Raw genomic sequence first — 25,372 nt, 5'->3', positions numbered from 1 at the left:
AAAGAGTATGAGGAAGATGAAAGGTGTTCCGCATATTTTTTTAAAAAGATGAAAAGTAGGGATAAAAGGGGGGTTATAGAGAAATTGGAAAAGGATGGGAAGGAGATTATAGGGAGGGAAAGCATGTTGGGGGTAGTAAAAGAATATTACGAGGATTTATTTAGAAAAGAAAAAGTAGGGACAGAAAAAAGAGATGTTCTTTTGGGGTCATTAAAGAGGAGATTAGTAGAGGAAGATAGGGAGTTTCTGGAAAGGGAAATAACGATGGAAGAGGCATATAAGGTGGTGAAGGGAATGAAGGTAAATAGGGTACCAGGAATAGATGGATTAACGAAAGAATTTTATGAGGTATTTTGGGGAGTGATAGGGTTACATTTGTTGGAGGTCTTTAAAGAAATATTAGAGGGGGAAGAGATGGCGGAGAGTATGAGGACGGGTGTGATTTCGTTATTATTTAAGAAAGGGAATCCTCATTTACTTGATAATTATAGACCGCTCACTATGTTATGTGTAGATTATAAGATTTTAAGTAAGATAATTGCAAATAGATTGGTAGGGGTAATGTCGGATATAGTGGGAAGTGATCAAACGTGTGGGGTGAAGGGGAGACAAATTTCATGGAATATACAATTACATAGAGACATACTTGCATATGTAAAGGATAGAAAAATGGCGGCAATCTGTGTAAGTTTAGACCAACAAAAGGCATTTGATAGGCTAGATTACGAAATTTTGTGGGAGGTAATGACTAAGATGGGCTTGGGAAAACAATTTATAAGGTGGGTGAGGATCCTTTATAAAGAGATATATTCAAAAATCAAATTGAACGGGTTCCTCACGGAAAAAGTTCATCAAGCGAGGGGGTTGAGACAAGGGTGCCCGTTATCGGTGGTACTCTATGTATTATATGTTGAACCATTGGCTTGTGCGATTCGGGAGAATAAAAGAGTGAGGGGGATAATGATGCCGGGGGGGGAATGTTTGAAAATATCTCAATATGCGGATGATACTATACTATATTTAGCGGACGACGACAGTTTAAGAGAAGTTGTGGAAATATTAAAAATATATGAAGAAGTTACAGGATCAAAAATAAATAAGGAAAAGACAAAATATAAGTACTTGGGGACGTGGGAAGGTAGAAGGGAAAATATTTGTGATTATACTTTGTGTGAAGGTCCTATGGACATTCTAGGAATTTCTTTTGGGAATAATGAGGGCGATGCTATTTGGAACTGGAAGGGGAAGATGGCAGAGGTGGAAAGGAAATTACGACTATGGAAAATGAGGAAGCTTACAATTACTGGGAAGGTGTTAGTGATAAAGAGCGAGGTGGTGCCGAAATTATTGTATCTTGGCTATGTGTTCCCGATGCCACAAGTATTTAGAGCACAAATAATGAGGGGAATATTTAACTTTATATGGGGAGGTTACGAGTACGTAAAGAGAGTACAAATGTATCAGGAGGTTGCCGATGGGGGAAAAGGGGTACCGAACATTCCGTTAAAGTTAGATACGATTTTTTATGCAAATGTGTGTACGCTGTTAAAGAAGCCATATATTCATAAATGTCAGATATTGTTATGGTTCTGGTTAGCTATTCCATACCGGTTTTTAATTGGGTGGGAAAATCAGGGGCCGAAGGCAGAGACAAGACCAGAATACTTTCAGAGGATGGTTAAGTGGGGAAAGAGACATATAGAGTGCAGGGAGGTGGATACAATACAAAATCATAAACTTCTGTATAAAAAACTGGTGAGGAATGCTAACTACAACCAGGGGATAGTGAGTTCGGAAGTTTGGGAATACGCACAGGATAAGAGTTATAAGAATGTTTTGAAAGATTTTAATTGGATGCACCTACATAGGAAATTACCTGTAAGGACTACGATGTATGCACATAATTTGGGGAAGTTAAAAGAATGTCCGAGGGATAATTGCACAGAGGAAGAAACGATTGAACACGTCCTATGGGGGTGCAAATATGCAAAAAAGGTATGGGCTGGAATGAAGAGGAGGTATAAGGGACTAGAGGCTTTGACATATGAGGAAATAACTTATCTTAGGCCTAAGGATAAAAAGAAGGAGGAAAATAAAATACGTTGTATGTTGTTATCAATTACAAAACTTAAGATATGGAGGGCAAGACAGGGGTATATAAGGGGGGGGTATGAATGGAAAGAGATGGGAACAATAAAGGATATAGAGAGGGAATTTGAGGGGATATATCGGCATGAATTACAAAGATGGGGAATAGACACGATTAAGGACAGGTGGAAGGATTATTATGAATGATGTAAAAGATGTTTTTGTGAAATATGAAAAGTATTCAATGGAATGTTGAGCAAATGGAAATGTAAGATGGTGTTGTAAGTAAAAATAAAAAAGGAAAAAAAAAAAAAAAAAAAAAAAAATCTGTTCTTATCAGTTTAATATCTGATACGTCCCCTACCCGGGGACCATATATTAAATTGATTTTTGGAGCAGGGAGATGGAATAGGGGCTTGCTCCGTCCACTCCACGCATCGACCTGGTATTGCAGTATTTCTAGGAACGGTGCACCCCCTGAAGCTGTGAAAAACAAATGGCATTTGACTCAACAGTTTGTGCAAAGAAATTTCTTATACGCTAGATATATGCGTGCGTCTGCATATCTGGACATTGTCTTCGTGTAATCTTCCAAGGTTAGTCAGACTGAAATCTTGCGACTTAATATTTGTGAATGACTTACATTTAACTATTACCAGAATTACTAAATCCTGCCACTTGGACTGACACGTGGCTGGACACACACTTTCTATGGGAAATCAAAAAAATATCTCGTTTTGAACTGCAGTTACACTATTCTGGCTCCAATCCTGCAGTTACCTCTGTTGTCCACTAGAGACCAATAGAAGTCTTTAAAAACCGGAGGCTTCCATCTACAAGGACTCATGTTGATTATAGGTTTAACTCTTCTCTTTCTCTACATACTGCAGCTTTCTGTCCTCTGTGGCTGTAAATTACATCGTTTGAAAAAAAAAACACCACACAATTTTTTCTTGGCTTTTTAGCTAAAATCACCTGTATTGTCTGTTGTTTCCATTTGTGGATGGTTAATAGTGCAGAAGATTGTTTTTCTGTTTTCAGGATTACATGAAAACATTTTGGAACAGATCATTTTTGTATATCGTTAGCTTCATAGCATAATTGCCTAAGTCATTTGACTAAGTCAATGACTTAGGCACTTATGCTATGAAGCTAACGATATAATAAATCTTAGGATAGTATTGGTTTTGATGATTTATAAAACAGCTGTGTGCCGTAGCCCTGCAGAGGAAAAAAAAAAAAGAAAAAAAGAAAAAAAAAAATCTGTTCTTATCAGTTTAATATCTGATACGTCCCCTACCCGGGGACCATATATTAAATTGATTTTTGGAGCAGGGAGATGGAATAGGGGCTTGCTCCGTCCACTCCACGCATCGACCTGGTATTGCAGTATTTCTAGGAACGGTGCACCCCCTGAAGCTGTGAAAAACAAATGGCATTTGACTCAACAGTTTGTGCAAAGAAATTTCTTATACGCTAGATATATGCGTGCGTCTGCATATCTGGACATTGTCTTCGTGTAATCTTCCAAGGTTAGTCAGACTGAAATCTTGCGACTTAATATTTGTGAATGACTTACATTTAACTATTACCAGAATTACTAAATCCTGCCACTTGGACTGACACGTGGCTGGACACACATTTTCTATGGGAAATCAAAAAAATATCTCGTTTTGAACTGCAGTTACACTATTCTGGCTCCAATCCTGCAGTTACCTCTGTTGTCCACTAGAGACAAATAGAAGTCTTTAAAAACCGGAGGCTTCCATCTACAAGGACTCATGTTGATTATAGGTTTAACTCTTCTCTTTCTCTACATACTGCAGCTTTCTGTCCTCTGTGGCTGTAAATTACATCGTTTGAAAAAAAAAACACCACACAATTTTTTCTTGGCTTTTTAGCTAAAATCACCTGTATTGTCTGTTGTTTCCATTTGTGGATGGTTAATAGTGCAGAAGATTGTTTTTCTGTTTTCAGGATTACATGAAAACATTTTGGAACAGATCATTTTTGTATATAATAAATCTTAGGATAGTATTGGTTTTGATGATTTATAAAACAGCTGTGTGCCGTAGCCCTGCAGAGGAAAAAAAAAAAAGAAAAAAAGAAAAAAAAAAATCTGTTCTTATCAGTTTAATATCTGATACGTCCCCTACCCGGGGACCATATATTAAATTGATTTTTGGAGCAGGGAGATGGAATAGGGGCTTGCTCCGTCCACTCCACGCATCGACCTGGTATTGCAGTATTTCTAGGAACGGTGCACCCCCTGAAGCTGTGAAAAACAAATGGCATTTGACTCAACAGTTTGTGCAAAGAAATTTCTTATACGCTAGATATATGCGTGCGTCTGCATATCTGGACATTGTCTTCGTGTAATCTTCCAAGGTTAGTCAGACTGAAATCTTGCGACTTAATATTTGTGAATGACTTACATTTAACTATTACCAGAATTACTAAATCCTGCCACTTGGACTGACACGTGGCTGGACACACACTTTCTATGGGAAATCAAAAAAATATGTCGTTTTGAACTGCAGTTACACTATTCTGGCTCCAATCCTGCAGTTACCTCTGTTGTCCACTAGAGACCAATAGAAGTCTTTAAAAACCGGAGGCTGCCATCTACAAGGACTCATGTTGATTATAGGTTTAACTCTTCTCTTTCTCTACATACTGCAGCTTTCTGTCCTCTGTGGCTGTAAATTACATCGTTTGAAAAAAAAAACACCACACAATTTTTTCTTGGCTTTTTAGCTAAAATCACCTGTATTGTCTGTTGTTTCCATTTGTGGATGGTTAATAGTGCAGAAGATTGTTTTTCTGTTTTCAGGATTACATGAAAACATTTTGGAACAGATCATTTTTGTATATAATAAATCTTAGGATAGTATTGGTTTTGATGATTTATAAAACAGCTGTGTGCCGTAGCCCTGGTAGTGTGGATCCTTAGTGTGTAAAGAGTAGATACCTCATGTAATATGTGTGAATGAAAATCCATGGACTTTATAAGAGTCCTCCATTTATGGCTATGATCCTAACAAACAAGATTAATACCTTTCTTTCTCCTACCAATCTTCCTGTTTCCTAAAGGAACACGCATGCACAATATATATGCACCAGGGTGGCCGAGTGGTTAAGGCGTTGGACTTAAGCTCCAATGAGCGCATGCTCTCGTGGGTTCAAACCCCACTCCTGGTATAATTTGGAGCCTCATGACTGGTAAACTGAAATGTATCTATGGGAGCAACAATGATCAATAGGAGTTTTTAGGAATTTTCTGTGAGCAATATCCCCCCACCCAGTCACCCCCAAAAAAGCTGGGATGAAAGACAAATGAGAGGTCTGTGCCAAGGTCGCCCCCTCTCAGTCTTACTGTACATGTTATATGTAGAACCGTTGGCTTGTGCAATTAGGGAAAGCCCAGACATAACAGGAATACAGTTACCGGGAGGAGAAACATTAAAAATGTAACAGTATGTAATTATCATATTATGAAAACAATTATAACGCCAAGAAAGTTATAAAAATGAATTGAAGACGCTCCGTCTCAACGACCGCTGATTGGACTGCAGGCGACCACGTGATTTTGAATCTCATTAACCGGCATGCGCTGACCGGCGTTTCAGAAACTAAAGTGTCGTCATATATGTGGCGCCGTTTAAAAACTGAAACATGCCGACCATAGTTATATTGTGATGTTTCGGAGGTAAAACGTCAGTAAAACATCGACCTGTCCTCTACCATTTGTTAGAAGGCGACTGTGTTCTTCATTGTAACCATGAGTTAGAGTTGCAGTAAGCAGAATGAGTCGTTTCTGTCGTGCGATATGTGGGTATCGCTTCTCGGCCTTTTGGCTAAGATCAAGTGTAGTATCTGTTCTTATCAGTTTAATATCTGATACGTCCCCTACCCGGGGACCATATATTAAATTGATTTTTGGAGCAGGGAGATGGAATAGGGGCTTGCTCCGTCCACTCCACGCATCGACCTGGTATTGCAGTATTTCTAGGAACGGTGCACCCCCTGAAGCTGTGAAAAACAAATGGCATTTGACTCAACAGTTTGTGCAAAGAAATTTCTTATACGCTAGATATATGCGTGCGTCTGCATATCTGGACATTGTCTTCGTGTAATCTTCCAAGGTTAGTCAGACTGAAATCTTGCGACTTAATATTTGTGAATGACTTACATTTAACTATTACCACAATTACTAAATCCTGCCACTTGGACTGACACGTGGCTGGACACACATTTTCTATGGGAAATCAAAAAAATATCTCGTTTTGAACTGCAGTTACACTATTCTGGCTCCAATCCTGCAGTTACCTCTGTTGTCCACTAGAGACCAATAGAAGTCTTTAAAAACCGGAGGCTTCCATCTACAAGGACTCATGTTGATTATAGGTTTAACTCTTCTCTTTCTCTACATACTGCAGCTTTCTGTCCTCTGTGGCTGTAAATTACATCGTTTGAAAAAAAAAACACCACACAATTTTTTCTTGGCTTTTTAGCTAAAATCACCTGTATTGTCTGTTGTTTCCATTTGTGGATGGTTAATAGTGCAGAAGATTGTTTTTCTGTTTTCAGGATTACATGAAAACATTTTGGAACAGATCATTTTTGTATATAATAAATCTTAGGATAGTATTGGTTTTGATGATTTATAAAACAGCTGTGTGCCGTAGCCCTGCAGAGGAAAAAAAAAAAAGAAAAAAAGAAAAAAAAAAAAATCTGTTCTTATCAGTTTAATATCTGATACGTCCCCTACCCGGGGACCATATATTAAATTGATTTTTGGAGCAGGGAGATGGAATAGGGGCTTGCTCCGTCCACTCCACGCATCGACCTGGTATTGCAGTATTTCTAGGAACGGTGCACCCCCTGAAGCTGTGAAAAACAAATGGCATTTGACTCAACAGTTTGTGCAAAGAAATTTCTTATACGCTAGATATATGCGTGCGTCTGCATATCTGGACATTGTCTTCGTGTAATCTTCCAAGGTTAGTCAGACTGAAATCTTGCGACTTAATATTTGTGAATGACTTACATTTAACTATTACCAGAATTACTAAATCCTGCCACTTGGACTGACACGTGGCTGGACACACACTTTCTATGGGAAATCAAAAAAATATGTCGTTTTGAACTGCAGTTACACTATTCTGGCTCCAATCCTGCAGTTACCTCTGTTGTCCACTAGAGACCAATAGAAGTCTTTAAAAACCGGAGGCTTCCATCTACAAGGACTCATGTTGATTATAGGTTTAACTCTTCTCTTTCTCTACATACTGCAGCTTTCTGTCCTCTGTGGCTGTAAATTACATCGTTTGAAAAAAAAAACACCACACAATTTTTTCTTGGCTTTTTAGCTAAAATCACCTGTATTGTCTGTTGTTTCCATTTGTGGATGGTTAATAGTGCAGAAGATTGTTTTTCTGTTTTCAGGATTACATGAAAACATTTTGGAACAGATCATTTTTGTATATAATAAATCTTAGGATAGTATTGGTTTTGATGATTTATAAAACAGCTGTGTGCCGTAGCCCTGCAGAGGAAAAAAAAAAAAGAAAAAAAGAAAAAAAAAAATCTGTTCTTATCAGTTTAATATCTGATACGTCCCCTACCCGGGGACCATATATTAAATTGATTTTTGGAGCAGGGAGATGGAATAGGGGCTTGCTCCGTCCACTCCACGCATCGACCTGGTATTGCAGTATTTCTAGGAACGGTGCACCCCCTGAAGCTGTGAAAAACAAATGGCATTTGACTCAACAGTTTGTGCAAAGAAATTTCTTATACGCTAGATATATGCGTGCGTCTGCATATCTGGACATTGTCTTCGTGTAATCTTCCAAGGTTAGTCAGACTGAAATCTTGCGACTTAATATTTGTGAATGACTTACATTTAACTATTACCAGAATTACTAAATCCTGCCACTTGGACTGACACGTGGCTGGACACACACTTTCTATGGGAAATCAAAAAAATATGTCGTTTTGAACTGCAGTTACACTATTCTGGCTCCAATCCTGCAGTTACCTCTGTTGTCCACTAGAGACCAATAGAAGTCTTTAAAAACCGGAGGCTGCCATCTACAAGGACTCATGTTGATTATAGGTTTAACTCTTCTCTTTCTCTACATACTGCAGCTTTCTGTCCTCTGTGGCTGTAAATTACATCGTTTGAAAAAAAAAACACCACACAATTTTTTCTTGGCTTTTTAGCTAAAATCACCTGTATTGTCTGTTGTTTCCATTTGTGGATGGTTAATAGTGCAGAAGATTGTTTTTCTGTTTTCAGGATTACATGAAAACATTTTGGAACAGATCATTTTTGTATATAATAAATCTTAGGATAGTATTGGTTTTGATGATTTATAAAACAGCTGTGTGCCGTAGCCCTGGTAGTGTGGATCCTTAGTGTGTAAAGAGTAGATACCTCATGTAATATGTGTGAATGAAAATCCATGGACTTTATAAGAGTCCTCCATTTATGGCTATGATCCTAACAAACAAGATTAATACCTTTCTTTCTCCTACCAATCTTCCTGTTTCCTAAAGGAACACGCATGCACAATATATATGCACCAGGGTGGCCGAGTGGTTAAGGCGTTGGCCTTAAGCTCCAATGAGCGCATGCTCTCGTGGGTTCAAACCCCACTCCTGGTATAATTTGGAGCCTCATGACTGGTAAACTGAAATGTATCTATGGGAGCAACAATGATCAATAGGAGTTTTTAGGAATTTGCTGTGAGCAATATCCCCCCACCCAGTCACCCCCAAAAAAGCTGGGATGAAAGACAAATGAGAGGTCTGTGCCAAGGTCGCCCCCTCTCAGTCTTACTGTACATGTTATATGTAGAACCGTTGGCTTGTGCAATTAGGGAAAGCCCAGACATAACAGGAATACAGTTACCGGGAGGAGAAACATTAAAAATGTAACAGTATGTAATTATCATATTATGAAAACAATTATAACGCCAAGAAAGTTATAAAAATGAATTGAAGACGCTCCGTCTCAACGACCGCTGATTGGACTGCAGGCGACCACGTGATTTTGAATCTCATTAACCGGCATGCGCTGACCGGCGTTTCAGAAACTAAAGTGTCGTCATATATGTGGCGCCGTTTAAAAACTGAAACATGCCGACCATAGTTATATTGTGATGTTTCGGAGGTAAAACGTCAGTAAAACATCGACCTGTCCTCTACCATTTGTTAGAAGGCGACTGTGTTCTTCATTGTAACCATGAGTTAGAGTTGCAGTAAGCAGAATGAGTCGTTTCTGTCGTGCGATATGTGGGTATCGCTTCTCGGCCTTTTGGCTAAGATCAAGTGTAGTATCTGTTCTTATCAGTTTAATATCTGATACGTCCCCTACCCGGGGACCATATATTAAATTGATTTTTGGAGCAGGGAGATGGAATAGGGGCTTGCTCCGTCCACTCCACGCATCGACCTGGTATTGCAGTATTTCTAGGAACGGTGCACCCCCTGAAGCTGTGAAAAACAAATGGCATTTGACTCAACAGTTTGTGCAAAGAAATTTCTTATACGCTAGATATATGCGTGCGTCTGCATATCTGGACATTGTCTTCGTGTAATCTTCCAAGGTTAGTCAGACTGAAATCTTGCGACTTAATATTTGTGAATGACTTACATTTAACTATTACCACAATTACTAAATCCTGCCACTTGGACTGACACGTGGCTGGACACACACTTTCTATGGGAAATCAAAAAAATATCTCGTTTTGAACTGCAGTTACACTATTCTGGCTCCAATCCTGCAGTTACCTCTGTTGTCCACTAGAGACCAATAGAAGTCTTTAAAAACCGGAGGCTTCCATCTACAAGGACTCATGTTGATTATAGGTTTAACTCTTCTCTTTCTCTACATACTGCAGCTTTCTGTCCTCTGTGGCTGTAAATTACATCGTTTGAAAAAAAAAACACCACACAATTTTTTCTTGGCTTTTTAGCTAAAATCACCTGTATTGTCTGTTGTTTCCATTTGTGGATGGTTAATAGTGCAGAAGATTGTTTTTCTGTTTTCAGGATTACATGAAAACATTTTGGAACAGATCATTTTTGTATATCGTTAGCTTCATAGCATAAGTGCCTAAGTCATTTGACTAAGTCAATGACTTAGGCACTTATGCTATGAAGCTAACGATATAATAAATCTTAGGATAGTATTGGTTTTGATGATTTATAAAACAGCTGTGTGCCGTAGCCCTGCAGAGGAAAAAAAAAAAAGAAAAAAAGAAAAAAAAAAATCTGTTCTTATCAGTTTAATATCTGATACGTCCCCTACCCGGGGACCATATATTAAATTGATTTTTGGAGCAGGGAGATGGAATAGGGGCTTGCTCCGTCCACTCCACGCATCGACCTGGTATTGCAGTATTTCTAGGAACGGTGCACCCCCTGAAGCTGTGAAAAACAAATGGCATTTGACTCAACAGTTTGCGCAAAGAAATTTCTTATACGCTAGATATATGCGTGCGTCTGCATATCTGGACATTGTCTTCGTGTAATCTTCCAAGGTTAGTCAGACTGAAATCTTGCGACTTAATATTTGTGAATGACTTACATTTAACTATTACCAGAATTACTAAATCCTGCCACTTGGACTGACACGTGGCTGGACACACACTTTCTATGGGAAATCAAAAAAATATCTCGTTTTGAACTGCAGTTACACTATTCTGGCTCCAATCCTGCAGTTACCTCTGTTGTCCACTAGAGACCAATAGAAGTCTTTAAAAACCGGAGGCTTCCATCTACAAGGACTCATGTTGATTATAGGTTTAACTCTTCTCTTTCTCTACATACTGCAGCTTTCTGTCCTCTGTGGCTGTAAATTACATCGTTTGAAAAAAAAAACACCACACAATTTTTTCTTGGCTTTTTAGCTAAAATCACCTGTATTGTCTGTTGTTTCCATTTGTGGATGGTTAATAGTGCAGAAGATTGTTTTTCTGTTTTCAGGATTACATGAAAACATTTTGGAACAGATCATTTTTGTATATAATAAATCTTAGGATAGTATTGGTTTTGATGATTTATAAAACAGCTGTGTGCCGTAGCCCTGCAGAGGAAAAAAAAAAAAGAAAAAAAGAAAAAAAAAAATCTGTTCTTATCAGTTTAATATCTGATACGTCCCCTACCCGGGGACCATATATTAAATTGATTTTTGGAGCAGGGAGATGGAATAGGGGCTTGCTCCGTCCACTCCACGCATCGACCTGGTATTGCAGTATTTCTAGGAACGGTGCACCCCCTGAAGCTGTGAAAAACAAATGGCATTTGACTCAACAGTTTGTGCAAAGAAATTTCTTATACGCTAGATATATGCGTGCGTCTGCATATCTGGACATTGTCTTCGTGTAATCTTCCAAGGTTAGTCAGACTGAAATCTTGCGACTTAATATTTGTGAATGACTTACATTTAACTATTACCAGAATTACTAAATCCTGCCACTTGGACTGACACGTGGCTGGACACACACTTTCTATGGGAAATCAAAAAAATATGTCGTTTTGAACTGCAGTTACACTATTCTGGCTCCAATCCTGCAGTTACCTCTGTTGTCCACTAGAGACCAATAGAAGTCTTTAAAAACCGGAGGCTGCCATCTACAAGGACTCATGTTGATTATAGGTTTAACTCTTCTCTTTCTCTACATACTGCAGCTTTCTGTCCTCTGTGGCTGTAAATTACATCGTTTGAAAAAAAAAACACCACACAATTTTTTCTTGGCTTTTTAGCTAAAATCACCTGTATTGTCTGTTGTTTCCATTTGTGGATGGTTAATAGTGCAGAAGATTGTTTTTCTGTTTTCAGGATTACATGAAAACATTTTGGAACAGATCATTTTTGTATATAATAAATCTTAGGATAGTATTGGTTTTGATGATTTATAAAACAGCTGTGTGCCGTAGCCCTGGTAGTGTGGATCCTTAGTGTGTAAAGAGTAGATACCTCATGTAATATGTGTGAATGAAAATCCATGGACTTTATAAGAGTCCTCCATTTATGGCTATGATCCTAACAAACAAGATTAATACCTTTCTTTCTCCTACCAATCTTCCTGTTTCCTAAAGGAACACGCATGCACAATATATATGCACCAGGGTGGCCGAGTGGTTAAGGCGTTGGCCTTAAGCTCCAATGAGCGCATGCTCTCGTGGGTTCAAACCCCACTCCTGGTATAATTTGGAGCCTCATGACTGGTAAACTGAAATGTATCTATGGGAGCAACAATGATCAATAGGAGTTTTTAGGAATTTGCTGTGAGCAATATCCCCCCACCCAGTCACCCCCAAAAAAGCTGGGATGAAAGACAAATGAGAGGTCTGTGCCAAGGTCGCCCCCTCTCAGTCTTACTGTACATGTTATATGTAGAACCGTTGGCTTGTGCAATTAGGGAAAGCCCAGACATAACAGGAATACAGTTACCGGGAGGAGAAACATTAAAAATGTAACAGTATGTAATTATCATATTATGAAAACAATTATAACGCCAAGAAAGTTATAAAAATGAATTGAAGACGCTCCGTCTCAACGACCGCTGATTGGACTGCAGGCGACCACGTGATTTTGAATCTCATTAACCGGCATGCGCTGACCGGCGTTTCAGAAACTAAAGTGTCGTCATATATGTGGCGCCGTTTAAAAACTGAAACATGCCGACCATAGTTATATTGTGATGTTTCGGAGGTAAAACGTCAGTAAAACATCGACCTGTCCTCTACCATTTGTTAGAAGGCGACTGTGTTCTTCATTGTAACCATGAGTTAGAGTTGCAGTAAGCAGAATGAGTCGTTTCTGTCGTGCGATATGTGGGTATCGCTTCTCGGCCTTTTGGCTAAGATCAAGTGTAGTATCTGTTCTTATCAGTTTAATATCTGATACGTCTCCTACCCGGGGACCATATATTAAATTGATTTTTGGAGCAGGGAGATGGAATAGGGGCTTGCTCCGTCCACTCCACGCATCGACCTGGTATTGCAGTATTTCTAGGAACGGTGCACCCCCTGAAGCTGTGAAAAACAAATGGCATTTGACTCAACAGTTTGTGCAAAGAAATTTCTTATACGCTAGATATATGCGTGCGTCTGCATATCTGGACATTGTCTTCGTGTAATCTTCCAAGGTTAGTCAGACTGAAATCTTGCGACTTAATATTTGTGAATGACTTACATTTAACTATTACCACAATTACTAAATCCTGCCACTTGGACTGACACGTGGCTGGACACACATTTTCTATGGGAAATCAAAAAAATATCTCGTTTTGAACTGCAGTTACACTATTCTGGCTCCAATCCTGCAGTTACCTCTGTTGTCCACTAGAGACCAATAGAAGTCTTTAAAAACCGGAGGCTTCCATCTACAAGGACTCATGTTGATTATAGGTTTAACTCTTCTCTTTCTCTACATACTGCAGCTTTCTGTCCTCTGTGGCTGTAAATTACATCGTTTGAAAAAAAAAACACCACACAATTTTTTCTTGGCTTTTTAGCTAAAATCACCTGTATTGTCTGTTGTTTCCATTTGTGGATGGTTAATAGTGCAGAAGATTGTTTTTCTGTTTTCAGGATTACATGAAAACATTTTGGAACAGATCATTTTTGTATATAATAAATCTTAGGATAGTATTGGTTTTGATGATTTATAAAACAGCTGTGTGCCGTAGCCCTGGTAGTGTGGATCCTTAGTGTGTAAAGAGTAGATACCTCATGTAATATGTGTGAATGAAAATCCATGGACTTTATAAGAGTCCTCCATTTATGGCTATGATCCTAACAAACAAGATTAATACCTTTCTTTCTCCTACCAATCTTCCTGTTTCCTAAAGGAACACGCATGCACAATATATATGCACCAGGGTGGCCGAGTGGTTAAGGCGTTGGACTTAAGCTCCAATGAGCGCATGCTCTCGTGGGTTCAAACCCCACTCCTGGTATAATTTGGAGCCTCATGACTGGTAAACTGAAATGTATCTATGGGAGCAACAATGATCAATAGGAGTTTTTAGGAATTTTCTGTGAGCAATATCCCCCCACCCAGTCACCCCCAAAAAAGCTGGGATGAAAGACAAATGAGAGGTCTGTGCCAAGGTCGCCCCCTCTCAGTCTTACTGTACATGTTATATGTAGAACCGTTGGCTTGTGCAATTAGGGAAAGCCCAGACATAACAGGAATACAGTTACCGGGAGGAGAAACATTAAAAATGTAACAGTATGTAATTATCATATTATGAAAACAATTATAACGCCAAGAAAGTTATAAAAATGAATTGAAGACGCTCCGTCTCAACGACCGCTGATTGGACTGCAGGCGACCACGTGATTTTGAATCTCATTAACCGGCATGCGCTGACCGGCGTTTCAGAAACTAAAGTGTCGTCATATATGTGGCGCCGTTTAAAAACTGAAACATGCCGACCATAGTTATATTGTGATGTTTCGGAGGTAAAACGTCAGTAAAACATCGACCTGTCCTCTACCATTTGTTAGAAGGCGACTGTGTTCTTCATTGTAACCATGAGTTAGAGTTGCAGTAAGCAGAATGAGTCGTTTCTGTCGTGCGATATGTGGGTATCGCTTCTCGGCCTTTTGGCTAAGATCAAGTGTAGTATCTGTTCTTATCAGTTACAAGGCGAGAAGCAATGTAGGATGGCGGCGACGTCGGCCAATTTTTCGGAGAGGAATACATGGTCGTATGGAACGAGGAATACCTTGAGATTCGAACTAATGGATAAAGAAAAGGATTTCCATGACAGAATTAATTTCGGACGAAGGATTCTTTATGATGCATTGAAGGTACAACCAGAGGAAATCTACTGCCTCCAGCAAAGTACGGCAAGTAAGCACTATGACGTGACTTTTTGCACGGGAGAGTACGCGGAGGAGGTGAGAAAGAGATGTGGTACAGAAGAAAATGAAGAACTAAAAAAATATATGGTAACCCCGTTATACAGGAACGATTATAGGATTTTAACGGTGCACATGTATAATCCCTGGGTTACAGAAGAGACCATTAAGTACTTCCTGGGGCGGTACGTTACAGTGCTCCCAGGGGTACGAAAAATAAAGGACGGGCTAGGCCTATGGACTGGAAAAAGACAGTTTCGGGTAAAACTTAAAATGGATATGACAACGGAAGATGGATACTGCCACCCGCCTGCAGTGTTTTCCATCGGAGCAGACAGAGGTTTTTTGGTGTATGCAGGACAGCCACAAGCATGCAGAAAATGCGGCAGTACGGGACATAATGCAGACAATTGTGAGCAGGTGAGGTGTAGGAGCTGCGGGAAAAATGGCCATATCACAAGAGACTGCAAAGAGCCTAGAAGGTGTCACTTATGTGGCTCAGATACACATATGGCAAGAGATTGCACTAGGCCCAGATCATATTCGGAAGCAGCTAAAGCAGGGACCGAGGTAGAGCGGTATGAAGAAACGGATATAGGAACAAATATTGGGGAAAGCGCACAAGAGGCGCCACCAGCAGAAAGGAATCAGACTAATGAGGAAGAAGGGGGGGGAGAGGATGGGGCCGAACAAGGAAAAGAAGAAGGCGATAAGATGGGGGAGAAAAATGGGGAGAAGCAGTGCGAAGAAGGACAAATATGGGAAGTGGCAGCTAAGCCACGAAGAAAGTCGGCCAAAAGGCGTAGGAGAGTGAGCTCGGGAGTCCCTCCAGGAGAGACTAATTTGAAAGAAGATAAAGGAGAGCGGATGGAAGAGGGAGGGGAGATGGGAGCGTATGTGTTGAGAGGGACGCAGACTGAATGTATGCACACACCAATGAGTGATTTAACGAGTGATGGAGACGTTGAAGAAGAAGAAGTAGAAAGTGAAGAAAAATCGGAAGATTCATTTATAAAAAATTTGCTGGCGCAAGTCAACATGGACTAATAAGGGAGGGGAAAATGGACGACAGAGGTTTTTCTTTTTTTTTCTTTTTCGGCTCTAATTTTGTAAAGTTTTCCTTTTTTTCCAGGGGATATGAAGATCAAAAAAGACCACTAGGAGATGGTATCTGTTTTTTTCTTTTGTTTCTTTGTTATAAAATTATTAAGTGCCCTCTGCTTAGGTGTATAGATACCCCTTTTTTTACTACAAAATGGTGAGGTTCCGAATAATTACGTTAAATGTAAGGGGGTTAAAAAATGCCAGAAAAAGACAAATGGTATATGAATTTCTGTTGTTTTATAATTTTGATGTATGTTTATTACAGGAGGTACATTTGAAGGACGAGAAGGATGTTGTTATTTTTTCGGAGCAGTGGAGGGGGGGTGAATCGGCATGGAGTATAGGAGGAGTATATGGGACAGGGGTGGGAGTGTTGTGTGGAAATAAAAGTATAAAAATAAAAGAAAGTTATACGGTGATACAGGGAAGAGTGATGGTGGTAGATGTAGAAAAAAACGGAGTCCAAAGCCGGATAATAAATGTGTACGCACATGTGGATCCAAAACAAAGAAGAGAACTCCTTTTGTCGATGGACACTTGTTTTATTACAAGGAAAAATATTATAGTGGGAGGGGATTTTAATGTATCTTTAGAAAAAGAAAAATTTTCTCTCCCATTAAAGACATTTATAAGACAATATGGGTTAACGGATGTTATGGGCAGACTTCTGGGGAAAAAAGTAGGGTATACATGGAGAAATACAAGGGGGGTACAGAGTAGGTTGGACTATATTTTGATAGATAAAAAGTGTAAAATTAAAGGGGGAAAAACGATTCCGGTTCTACTCACGGATCACCAGGCGGTAGAGGTGGATTTGGAGATAGAAGGGATGGAATACGGGAAGGGATATTGGAAATTAAATAATGAGGTGTTAAAGGAAAAAGATTATAGGGATAAATTTCTAGAGATCTTCCCTTTATGGGTGAAAGTAAAAGAACTTTATGGAAAAAAAGGGGATTGGTGGGAGGATGTAAAATGCAAGATAAAAAAATTTACGATAGAATATTGTACAGATAGATCTAAACGTAGAAAAGAAGAATTTAATATGTTACAAAAAGAGATAGAACATATTTATGTTATACAAAAGGAGGGGAAGGAAAAAAATGTAGATTTGAAAATTGAAGACTTAAAGGTGAGGCAAGAAGAGTTATTAGAGAGGAAGGCAAGAGCAGAAACATATAAATTAAAACAGAAAGAGTATGAGGAAGATGAAAGGTGTTCCGCATATTTTTTTAAAAAGATGAAAAGTAGGGATAAAAGGGGGGTTATAGAGAAATTGGAAAAGGATGGGAAGGAGATTATAGGGAGGGAAAGCATGTTGGGGGTAGTAAAAGAATATTACGAGGATTTATTTAGAAAAGAAAAAGTAGGGACAGAAAAAAGAGATGTTCTTTTGGGGTCATTAAAGAGGAGATTAGTAGAGGAAGATAGGGAGTTTCTGGAAAGGGAAATAACGATGGAAGAGGCATATAAGGTGGTGAAGGGAATGAAGGTAAATAGGGTACCAGGAATAGATGGATTAACGAAAGAATTTTATGAGGTATTTTGGGGAGTGATAGGGTTACATTTGTTGGAGGTCTTTAAAGAAATATTAGAGGGGGAAGAGATGGCGGAGAGTATGAGGACGGGTGTGATTTCGTTATTATTTAAGAAAGGGAATCCTCATTTACTTGATAATTATAGACCGCTCACTATGTTATGTGTAGATTATAAGATTTTAAGTAAGATAATTGCAAATAGATTGGTAGGGGTAATGTCGGATATAGTGGGAAGTGATCAAACGTGTGGGGTGAAGGGGAGACAAATTTCATGGAATATACAATTACATAGAGACATACTTGCATATGTAAAGGATAGAAAAATGGCGGCAATCTGTGTAAGTTTAGACCAACAAAAGGCATTTGATAGGCTAGATTACGAAATTTTGTGGGAGGTAATGACTAAGATGGGCTTGGGAAAACAATTTATAAGGTGGGTGAGGATCCTTTATAAAGAGATATATTCAAAAATCAAATTGAACGGGTTCCTCACGGAAAAAGTTCATCAAGCGAGGGGGTTGAGACAAGGGTGCCCGTTATCGGTGGTACTCTATGTATTATATGTTGAACCATTGGCTTGTGCGATTCGGGAGAATAAAAGAGTGAGGGGGATAATGATGCCGGGGGGGGAATGTTTGAAAATATCTCAATATGCGGATGATACTATACTATATTTAGCGGACGACGACAGTTTAAGAGAAGTTGTGGAAATATTAAAAATATATGAAGAAGTTACAGGATCAAAAATAAATAAGGAAAAGACAAAATATAAGTACTTGGGGACGTGGGAAGGTAGAAGGGAAAATATTTGTGATTATACTTTGTGTGAAGGTCCTATGGACATTCTAGGAATTTCTTTTGGGAATAATGAGGGCGATGCTATTTGGAACTGGAAGGGGAAGATGGCAGAGGTGGAAAGGAAATTACGACTATGGAAAATGAGGAAGCTTACAATTACTGGGAAGGTGTTAGTGATAAAGAGCGAGGTGGTGCCGAAATTATTGTATCTTGGCTATGTGTTCCCGATGCCACAAGTATTTAGAGCACAAATAATGAGGGGAATATTTAACTTTATATGGGGAGGTTACGAGTACGTAAAGAGAGTACAAATGTATCAGGAGGTTGCCGATGGGGGAAAAGGGGTACCGAACATTCCGTTAAAGTTAGATACGATTTTTTATGCAAATGTGTGTACGCTGTTAAAGAAGCCATATATTCATAAATGTCAGATATTGTTATGGTTCTGGTTAGCTATTCCATACCGGTTTTTAATTGGGTGGGAAAATCAGGGGCCGAAGGCAGAGACAAGACCAGAATACTTTCAGAGGATGGTTAAGTGGGGAAAGAGACATATAGAGTGCAGGGAGGTGGATACAATACAAAATCATAAACTTCTGTATAAAAAACTGGTGAGGAATGCTAACTACAACCAGGGGATAGTGAGTTCGGAAGTTTGGGAATACGCACAGGATAAGAGTTATAAGAATGTTTTGAAAGATTTTAATTGGATGCACCTACATAGGAAATTACCTGTAAGGACTACGATGTATGCACATAATTTGGGGAAGTTAAAAGAATGTCCGAGGGATAATTGCACAGAGGAAGAAACGATTGAACACGTCCTATGGGGGTGCAAATATGCAAAAAAGGTATGGGCTGGAATGAAGAGGAGGTATAAGGGACTAGAGGCTTTGACATATGAGGAAATAACTTATCTTAGGCCTAAGGATAAAAAGAAGGAGGAAAATAAAATACGTTGTATGTTGTTATCAATTACAAAACTTAAGATATGGAGGGCAAGACAGGGGTATATAAGGGGGGGGTATGAATGGAAAGAGATGGGAACAATAAAGGATATAGAGAGGGAATTTGAGGGGATATATCGGCATGAATTACAAAGATGGGGAATAGACACGATTAAGGACAGGTGGAAGGATTATTATGAATGATGTAAAAGATGTTTTTGTGAAATATGAAAAGTATTCAATGGAATGTTGAGCAAATGGAAATGTAAGATGGTGTTGTAAGTAAAAATAAAAAAGGAAAAAAAAAAATCTGTTCTTATCAGTTTAATATCTGATACGTCCCCTACCCGGGGACCATATATTAAATTGATTTTTGGAGCAGGGAGATGGAATAGGGGCTTGCTCCGTCCACTCCACGCATCGACCTGGTATTGCAGTATTTCTAGGAACGGTGCACCCCCTGAAGCTGTGAAAAACAAATGGCATTTGACTCAACAGTTTGTGCAAAGAAATTTCTTATACGCTAGATATATGCGTGCGTCTGCATATCTGGACATTGTCTTCGTGTAATCTTCCAAGGTTAGTCAGACTGAAATCTTGCGACTTAATATTTGTGAATGACTTACATTTAACTATTACCAGAATTACTAAATCCTGCCACTTGGACTGACACGTGGCTGGACACACACTTTCTATGGGAAATCAAAAAAATATCTCGTTTTGAACTGCAGTTACACTATTCTGGCTCCAATCCTGCAGTTACCTCTGTTGTCCACTAGAGACCAATAGAAGTCTTTAAAAACCGGAGGCTTCCATCTACAAGGACTCATGTTGATTATAGGTTTAACTCTTCTCTTTCTCTACATACTGCAGCTTTCTGTCCTCTGTGGCTGTAAATTACATCGTTTGAAAAAAAAAACACCACACAATTTTTTCTTGGCTTTTTAGCTAAAATCACCTGTATTGTCTGTTGTTTCCATTTGTGGATGGTTAATAGTGCAGAAGATTGTTTTTCTGTTTTCAGGATTACATGAAAACATTTTGGAACAGATCATTTTTGTATATCGTTAGCTTCATAGCATAATTGCCTAAGTCATTTGACTAAGTCAATGACTTAGGCACTTATGCTATGAAGCTAACGATATAATAAATCTTAGGATAGTATTGGTTTTGATGATTTATAAAACAGCTGTGTGCCGTAGCCCTGCAGAGGAAAAAAAAAAAAGAAAAAAAGAAAAAAAAAAATCTGTTCTTATCAGTTTAATATCTGATACGTCCCCTACCCGGGGACCATATATTAAATTGATTTTTGGAGCAGGGAGATGGAATAGGGGCTTGCTCCGTCCACTCCACGCATCGACCTGGTATTGCAGTATTTCTAGGAACGGTGCACCCCCTGAAGCTGTGAAAAACAAATGGCATTTGACTCAACAGTTTGCGCAAAGAAATTTCTTATACGCTAGATATATGCGTGCGTCTGCATATCTGGACATTGTCTTCGTGTAATCTTCCAAGGTTAGTCAGACTGAAATCTTGCGACTTAATATTTGTGAATGACTTACATTTAACTATTACCAGAATTACTAAATCCTGCCACTTGGACTGACACGTGGCTGGACACACACTTTCTATGGGAAATCAAAAAAATATCTCGTTTTGAACTGCAGTTACACTATTCTGGCTCCAATCCTGCAGTTACCTCTGTTGTCCACTAGAGACCAATAGAAGTCTTTAAAAACCGGAGGCTTCCATCTACAAGGACTCATGTTGATTATAGGTTTAACTCTTCTCTTTCTCTACATACTGCAGCTTTCTGTCCTCTGTGGCTGTAAATTACATCGTTTGAAAAAAAAAACACCACACAATTTTTTCTTGGCTTTTTAGCTAAAATCACCTGTATTGTCTGTTGTTTCCATTTGTGGATGGTTAATAGTGCAGAAGATTGTTTTTCTGTTTTCAGGATTACATGAAAACATTTTGGAACAGATCATTTTTGTATATAATAAATCTTAGGATAGTATTGGTTTTGATGATTTATAAAACAGCTGTGTGCCGTAGCCCTGGTAGTGTGGATCCTTAGTGTGTAAAGAGTAGATACCTCATGTAATATGTGTGAATGAAAATCCATGGACTTTATAAGAGTCCTCCATTTATGGCTATGATCCTAACAAACAAGATTAATACCTTTCTTTCTCCTACCAATCTTCCTGTTTCCTAAAGGAACACGCATGCACAATATATATGCACCAGGGTGGCCGAGTGGTTAAGGCGTTGGACTTAAGCTCCAATGAGCGCATGCTCTCGTGGGTTCAAACCCCACTCCTGGTATAATTTGGAGCCTCATGACTGGTAAACTGAAATGTATCTATGGGAGCAACAATGATCAATAGGAGTTTTTAGGAATTTGCTGTGAGCAATATCCCCCCACCCAGTCACCCCCAAAAAAGCTGGGATGAAAGACAAATGAGAGGTCTGTGCCAAGGTCGCCCCCTCTCAGTCTTACTGTACATGTTATATGTAGAACCGTTGGCTTGTGCAATTAGGGAAAGCCCAGACATAACAGGAATACAGTTACCGGGAGGAGAAACATTAAAAATGTAACAGTATGTAATTATCATATTATGAAAACAATTATAACGCCAAGAAAGTTATAAAAATGAATTGAAGACGCTCCGTCTCAACGACCGCTGATTGGACTGCAGGCGACCACGTGATTTTGAATCTCATTAACCGGCATGCGCTGACCGGCGTTTCAGAAACTAAAGTGTCGTCATATATGTGGCGCCGTTTAAAAACTGAAACATGCCGACCATAGTTATATTGTGATGTTTCGGAGGTAAAACGTCAGTAAAACATCGACCTGTCCTCTACCATTTGTTAGAAGGCGACTGTGTTCTTCATTGTAACCATGAGTTAGAGTTGCAGTAAGCAGAATGAGTCGTTTCTGTCGTGCGATATGTGGGTATCGCTTCTCGGCCTTTTGGCTAAGATCAAGTGTAGTATCTGTTCTTATCAGTTTAATATCTGATACGTCCCCTACCCGGGGACCATATATTAAATTGATTTTTGGAGCAGGGAGATGGAATAGGGGCTTGCTCCGTCCACTCCACGCATCGACCTGGTATTGCAGTATTTCTAGGAACGGTGCACCCCCTGAAGCTGTGAAAAACAAATGGCATTTGACTCAACAGTTTGTGCAAAGAAATTTCTTATACGCTAGATATATGCGTGCGTCTGCATATCTGGACATTGTCTTCGTGTAATCTTCCAAGGTTAGTCAGACTGAAATCTTGCGACTTAATATTTGTGAATGACTTACATTTAACTATTACCAGAATTACTAAATCCTGCCACTTGGACTGACACGTGGCTGGACACACATTTTCTATGGGAAATCAAAAAAATATCTCGTTTTGAACTGCAGTTACACTATTCTGGCTCCAATCCTGCAGTTACCTCTGTTGTCCACTAGAGACCAATAGAAGTCTTTAAAAACCGGAGGCTTCCATCTACAAGGACTCATGTTGATTATAGGTTTAACTCTTCTCTTTCTCTACATACTGCAGCTTTCTGTCCTCTGTGGCTGTAAATTACATCGTTTGAAAAAAAAAACACCACACAATTTTTTCTTGGCTTTTTAGCTAAAATCACCTGTATTGTCTGTTGTTTCCATTTGTGGATGGTTAATAGTGCAGAAGATTGTTTTTCTGTTTTCAGGATTACATGAAAACATTTTGGAACAGATCATTTTTGTATATAATAAATCTTAGGATAGTATTGGTTTTGATGATTTATAAAACAGCTGTGTGCCGTAGCCCTGCAGAGGAAAAAAAAAAAAGAAAAAAAGAAAAAAAAAAAAATCTGTTCTTATCAGTTTAATATCTGATACGTCCCCTACCCGGGGACCATATATTAAATTGATTTTTGGAGCAGGGAGATGGAATAGGGGCTTGCTCCGTCCACTCCACGCATCGACCTGGTATTGCAGTATTTCTAGGAACGGTGCACCCCCTGAAGCTGTGAAAAACAAATGGCATTTGACTCAACAGTTTGTGCAAAGAAATTTCTTATACGCTAGATATATGCGTGCGTCTGCATATCTGGACATTGTCTTCGTGTAATCTTCCAAGGTTAGTCAGACTGAAATCTTGCGACTTAATATTTGTGAATGACTTACATTTAACTATTACCAGAATTACTAAATCCTGCCACTTGGACTGACACGTGGCTGGACACACACTTTCTATGGGAAATCAAAAAAATATGTCGTTTTGAACTGCAGTTACACTATTCTGGCTCCAATCCTGCAGTTACCTCTGTTGTCCACTAGAGACCAATAGAAGTCTTTAAAAACCGGAGGCTTCCATCTACAAGGACTCATGTTGATTATAGGTTTAACTCTTCTCTTTCTCTACATACTGCAGCTTTCTGTCCTCTGTGGCTGTAAATTACATCGTTTGAAAAAAAAAACACCACACAATTTTTTCTTGGCTTTTTAGCTAAAATCACCTGTATTGTCTGTTGTTTCCATTTGTGGATGGTTAATAGTGCAGAAGATTGTTTTTCTGTTTTCAGGATTACATGAAAACATTTTGGAACAGATCATTTTTGTATATAATAAATCTTAGGATAGTATTGGTTTTGATGATTTATAAAACAGCTGTGTGCCGTAGCCCTGCAGAGGAAAAAAAAAAAAGAAAAAAAGAAAAAAAAAAATCTGTTCTTATCAGTTTAATATCTGATACGTCCCCTACCCGGGGACCATATATTAAATTGATTTTTGGAGCAGGGAGATGGAATAGGGGCTTGCTCCGTCCACTCCACGCATCGACCTGGTATTGCAGTATTTCTAGGAACGGTGCACCCCCTGAAGCTGTGAAAAACAAATGGCATTTGACTCAACAGTTTGTGCAAAGAAATTTCTTATACGCTAGATATATGCGTGCGTCTGCATATCTGGACATTGTCTTCGTGTAATCTTCCAAGGTTAGTCAGACTGAAATCTTGCGACTTAATATTTGTGAATGACTTACATTTAACTATTACCAGAATTACTAAATCCTGCCACTTGGACTGACACGTGGCTGGACACACACTTTCTATGGGAAATCAAAAAAATATGTCGTTTTGAACTGCAGTTACACTATTCTGGCTCCAATCCTGCAGTTACCTCTGTTGTCCACTAGAGACCAATAGAAGTCTTTAAAAACCGGAGGCTGCCATCTACAAGGACTCATGTTGATTATAGGTTTAACTCTTCTCTTTCTCTACATACTGCAGCTTTCTGTCCTCTGTGGCTGTAAATTACATCGTTTGAAAAAAAAAACACCACACAATTTTTTCTTGGCTTTTTAGCTAAAATCACCTGTATTGTCTGTTGTTTCCATTTGTGGATGGTTAATAGTGCAGAAGATTGTTTTTCTGTTTTCAGGATTACATGAAAACATTTTGGAACAGATCATTTTTGTATATAATAAATCTTAGGATAGTATTGGTTTTGATGATTTATAAAACAGCTGTGTGCCGTAGCCCTGGTAGTGTGGATCCTTAGTGTGTAAAGAGTAGATACCTCATGTAATATGTGTGAATGAAAATCCATGGACTTTATAAGAGTCCTCCATTTATGGCTATGATCCTAACAAACAAGATTAATACCTTTCTTTCTCCTACCAATCTTCCTGTTTCCTAAAGGAACACGCATGCACAATATATATGCACCAGGGTGGCCGAGTGGTTAAGGCGTTGGCCTTAAGCTCCAATGAGCGCATGCTCTCGTGGGTTCAAACCCCACTCCTGGTATAATTTGGAGCCTCATGACTGGTAAACTGAAATGTATCTATGGGAGCAACAATGATCAATAGGAGTTTTTAGGAATTTGCTGTGAGCAATATCCCCCCACCCAGTCACCCCCAAAAAAGCTGGGATGAAAGACAAATGAGAGGTCTGTGCCAAGGTCGCCCCCTCTCAGTCTTACTGTACATGTTATATGTAGAACCGTTGGCTTGTGCA

The 25,372-nt window shown here is 39.1% G+C and overlaps 11 non-coding genes and 11 pseudogenes across 11 annotated transcripts; all 22 read left to right on the top strand.

The window, feature by feature from the left end:
• The first annotated feature begins 2,361 nt into the window (after positions 1–2,361).
• On the top strand, positions 2,362–2,567 carry LOC146691999 (U2 spliceosomal RNA; annotated as a pseudogene).
• A 723-nt stretch (positions 2,568–3,290) lies between these two features.
• On the top strand, positions 3,291–3,503 carry LOC146691998 (U2 spliceosomal RNA; annotated as a pseudogene).
• Positions 3,504–4,146: 643 nt separating this feature from the next.
• On the top strand, positions 4,147–4,359 carry LOC146691997 (U2 spliceosomal RNA; annotated as a pseudogene).
• Positions 4,360–5,206: 847 nt separating this feature from the next.
• On the top strand, positions 5,207–5,289 carry trnal-uaa (transfer RNA leucine (anticodon UAA)). Its single transcript has one exon. It is a non-coding gene; the product is annotated as a tRNA-Leu (tRNA).
• Positions 5,290–5,925: 636 nt separating this feature from the next.
• LOC146691995 (U2 spliceosomal RNA) lies at positions 5,926–6,116 on the top strand. The gene has a single exon (XR_014915438.1). It is a non-coding gene; the product is annotated as a U2 spliceosomal RNA (small nuclear RNA).
• A 643-nt stretch (positions 6,117–6,759) lies between these two features.
• LOC146691994 (U2 spliceosomal RNA) lies at positions 6,760–6,974 on the top strand (annotated as a pseudogene).
• Positions 6,975–7,617: 643 nt separating this feature from the next.
• LOC146691993 (U2 spliceosomal RNA) lies at positions 7,618–7,830 on the top strand (annotated as a pseudogene).
• An 847-nt stretch (positions 7,831–8,677) lies between these two features.
• On the top strand, positions 8,678–8,760 carry trnal-uaa (transfer RNA leucine (anticodon UAA)). The gene has a single exon. It is a non-coding gene; the product is annotated as a tRNA-Leu (tRNA).
• Positions 8,761–9,396: 636 nt separating this feature from the next.
• On the top strand, positions 9,397–9,587 carry LOC146691991 (U2 spliceosomal RNA). Its single transcript, XR_014915437.1, has one exon. It is a non-coding gene; the product is annotated as a U2 spliceosomal RNA (small nuclear RNA).
• A 723-nt stretch (positions 9,588–10,310) lies between these two features.
• On the top strand, positions 10,311–10,523 carry LOC146691990 (U2 spliceosomal RNA; annotated as a pseudogene).
• A 643-nt stretch (positions 10,524–11,166) lies between these two features.
• LOC146691989 (U2 spliceosomal RNA) lies at positions 11,167–11,379 on the top strand (annotated as a pseudogene).
• An 847-nt stretch (positions 11,380–12,226) lies between these two features.
• Positions 12,227–12,309, top strand: trnal-uaa (transfer RNA leucine (anticodon UAA)). Its single transcript has one exon. It is a non-coding gene; the product is annotated as a tRNA-Leu (tRNA).
• A 636-nt stretch (positions 12,310–12,945) lies between these two features.
• On the top strand, positions 12,946–13,136 carry LOC146691987 (U2 spliceosomal RNA). The gene has a single exon (XR_014915448.1). It is a non-coding gene; the product is annotated as a U2 spliceosomal RNA (small nuclear RNA).
• Positions 13,137–13,983: 847 nt separating this feature from the next.
• trnal-uaa (transfer RNA leucine (anticodon UAA)) lies at positions 13,984–14,066 on the top strand. Its single transcript has one exon. It is a non-coding gene; the product is annotated as a tRNA-Leu (tRNA).
• Positions 14,067–14,702: 636 nt separating this feature from the next.
• On the top strand, positions 14,703–14,818 carry LOC146691985 (U2 spliceosomal RNA; annotated as a pseudogene).
• A 4,815-nt stretch (positions 14,819–19,633) lies between these two features.
• LOC146691984 (U2 spliceosomal RNA) lies at positions 19,634–19,825 on the top strand. The gene has a single exon (XR_014915395.1). It is a non-coding gene; the product is annotated as a U2 spliceosomal RNA (small nuclear RNA).
• A 723-nt stretch (positions 19,826–20,548) lies between these two features.
• On the top strand, positions 20,549–20,761 carry LOC146691983 (U2 spliceosomal RNA; annotated as a pseudogene).
• An 847-nt stretch (positions 20,762–21,608) lies between these two features.
• On the top strand, positions 21,609–21,691 carry trnal-uaa (transfer RNA leucine (anticodon UAA)). Its single transcript has one exon. It is a non-coding gene; the product is annotated as a tRNA-Leu (tRNA).
• Positions 21,692–22,327: 636 nt separating this feature from the next.
• Positions 22,328–22,518, top strand: LOC146691981 (U2 spliceosomal RNA). The gene has a single exon (XR_014915436.1). It is a non-coding gene; the product is annotated as a U2 spliceosomal RNA (small nuclear RNA).
• Positions 22,519–23,161: 643 nt separating this feature from the next.
• On the top strand, positions 23,162–23,376 carry LOC146691980 (U2 spliceosomal RNA; annotated as a pseudogene).
• Positions 23,377–24,019: 643 nt separating this feature from the next.
• Positions 24,020–24,232, top strand: LOC146691979 (U2 spliceosomal RNA; annotated as a pseudogene).
• An 847-nt stretch (positions 24,233–25,079) lies between these two features.
• trnal-uaa (transfer RNA leucine (anticodon UAA)) lies at positions 25,080–25,162 on the top strand. Its single transcript has one exon. It is a non-coding gene; the product is annotated as a tRNA-Leu (tRNA).
• Positions 25,163–25,372: the final 210 nt, after the last annotated feature.

Source organism: Copadichromis virginalis, linkage group LG15 (genome assembly GCF_057382275.1).
Source record: "Copadichromis virginalis isolate Kocher_CV1m ecotype Utaka linkage group LG15, C_Virginalis_male_GT1.1, whole genome shotgun sequence".
NCBI classification, from domain to species: Eukaryota; Metazoa; Chordata; class Actinopteri; order Cichliformes; family Cichlidae; genus Copadichromis; species Copadichromis virginalis.
Note: the sequence above shows the minus strand (reverse complement) of the source record. Positions and strands in the feature narration are given on the sequence as shown.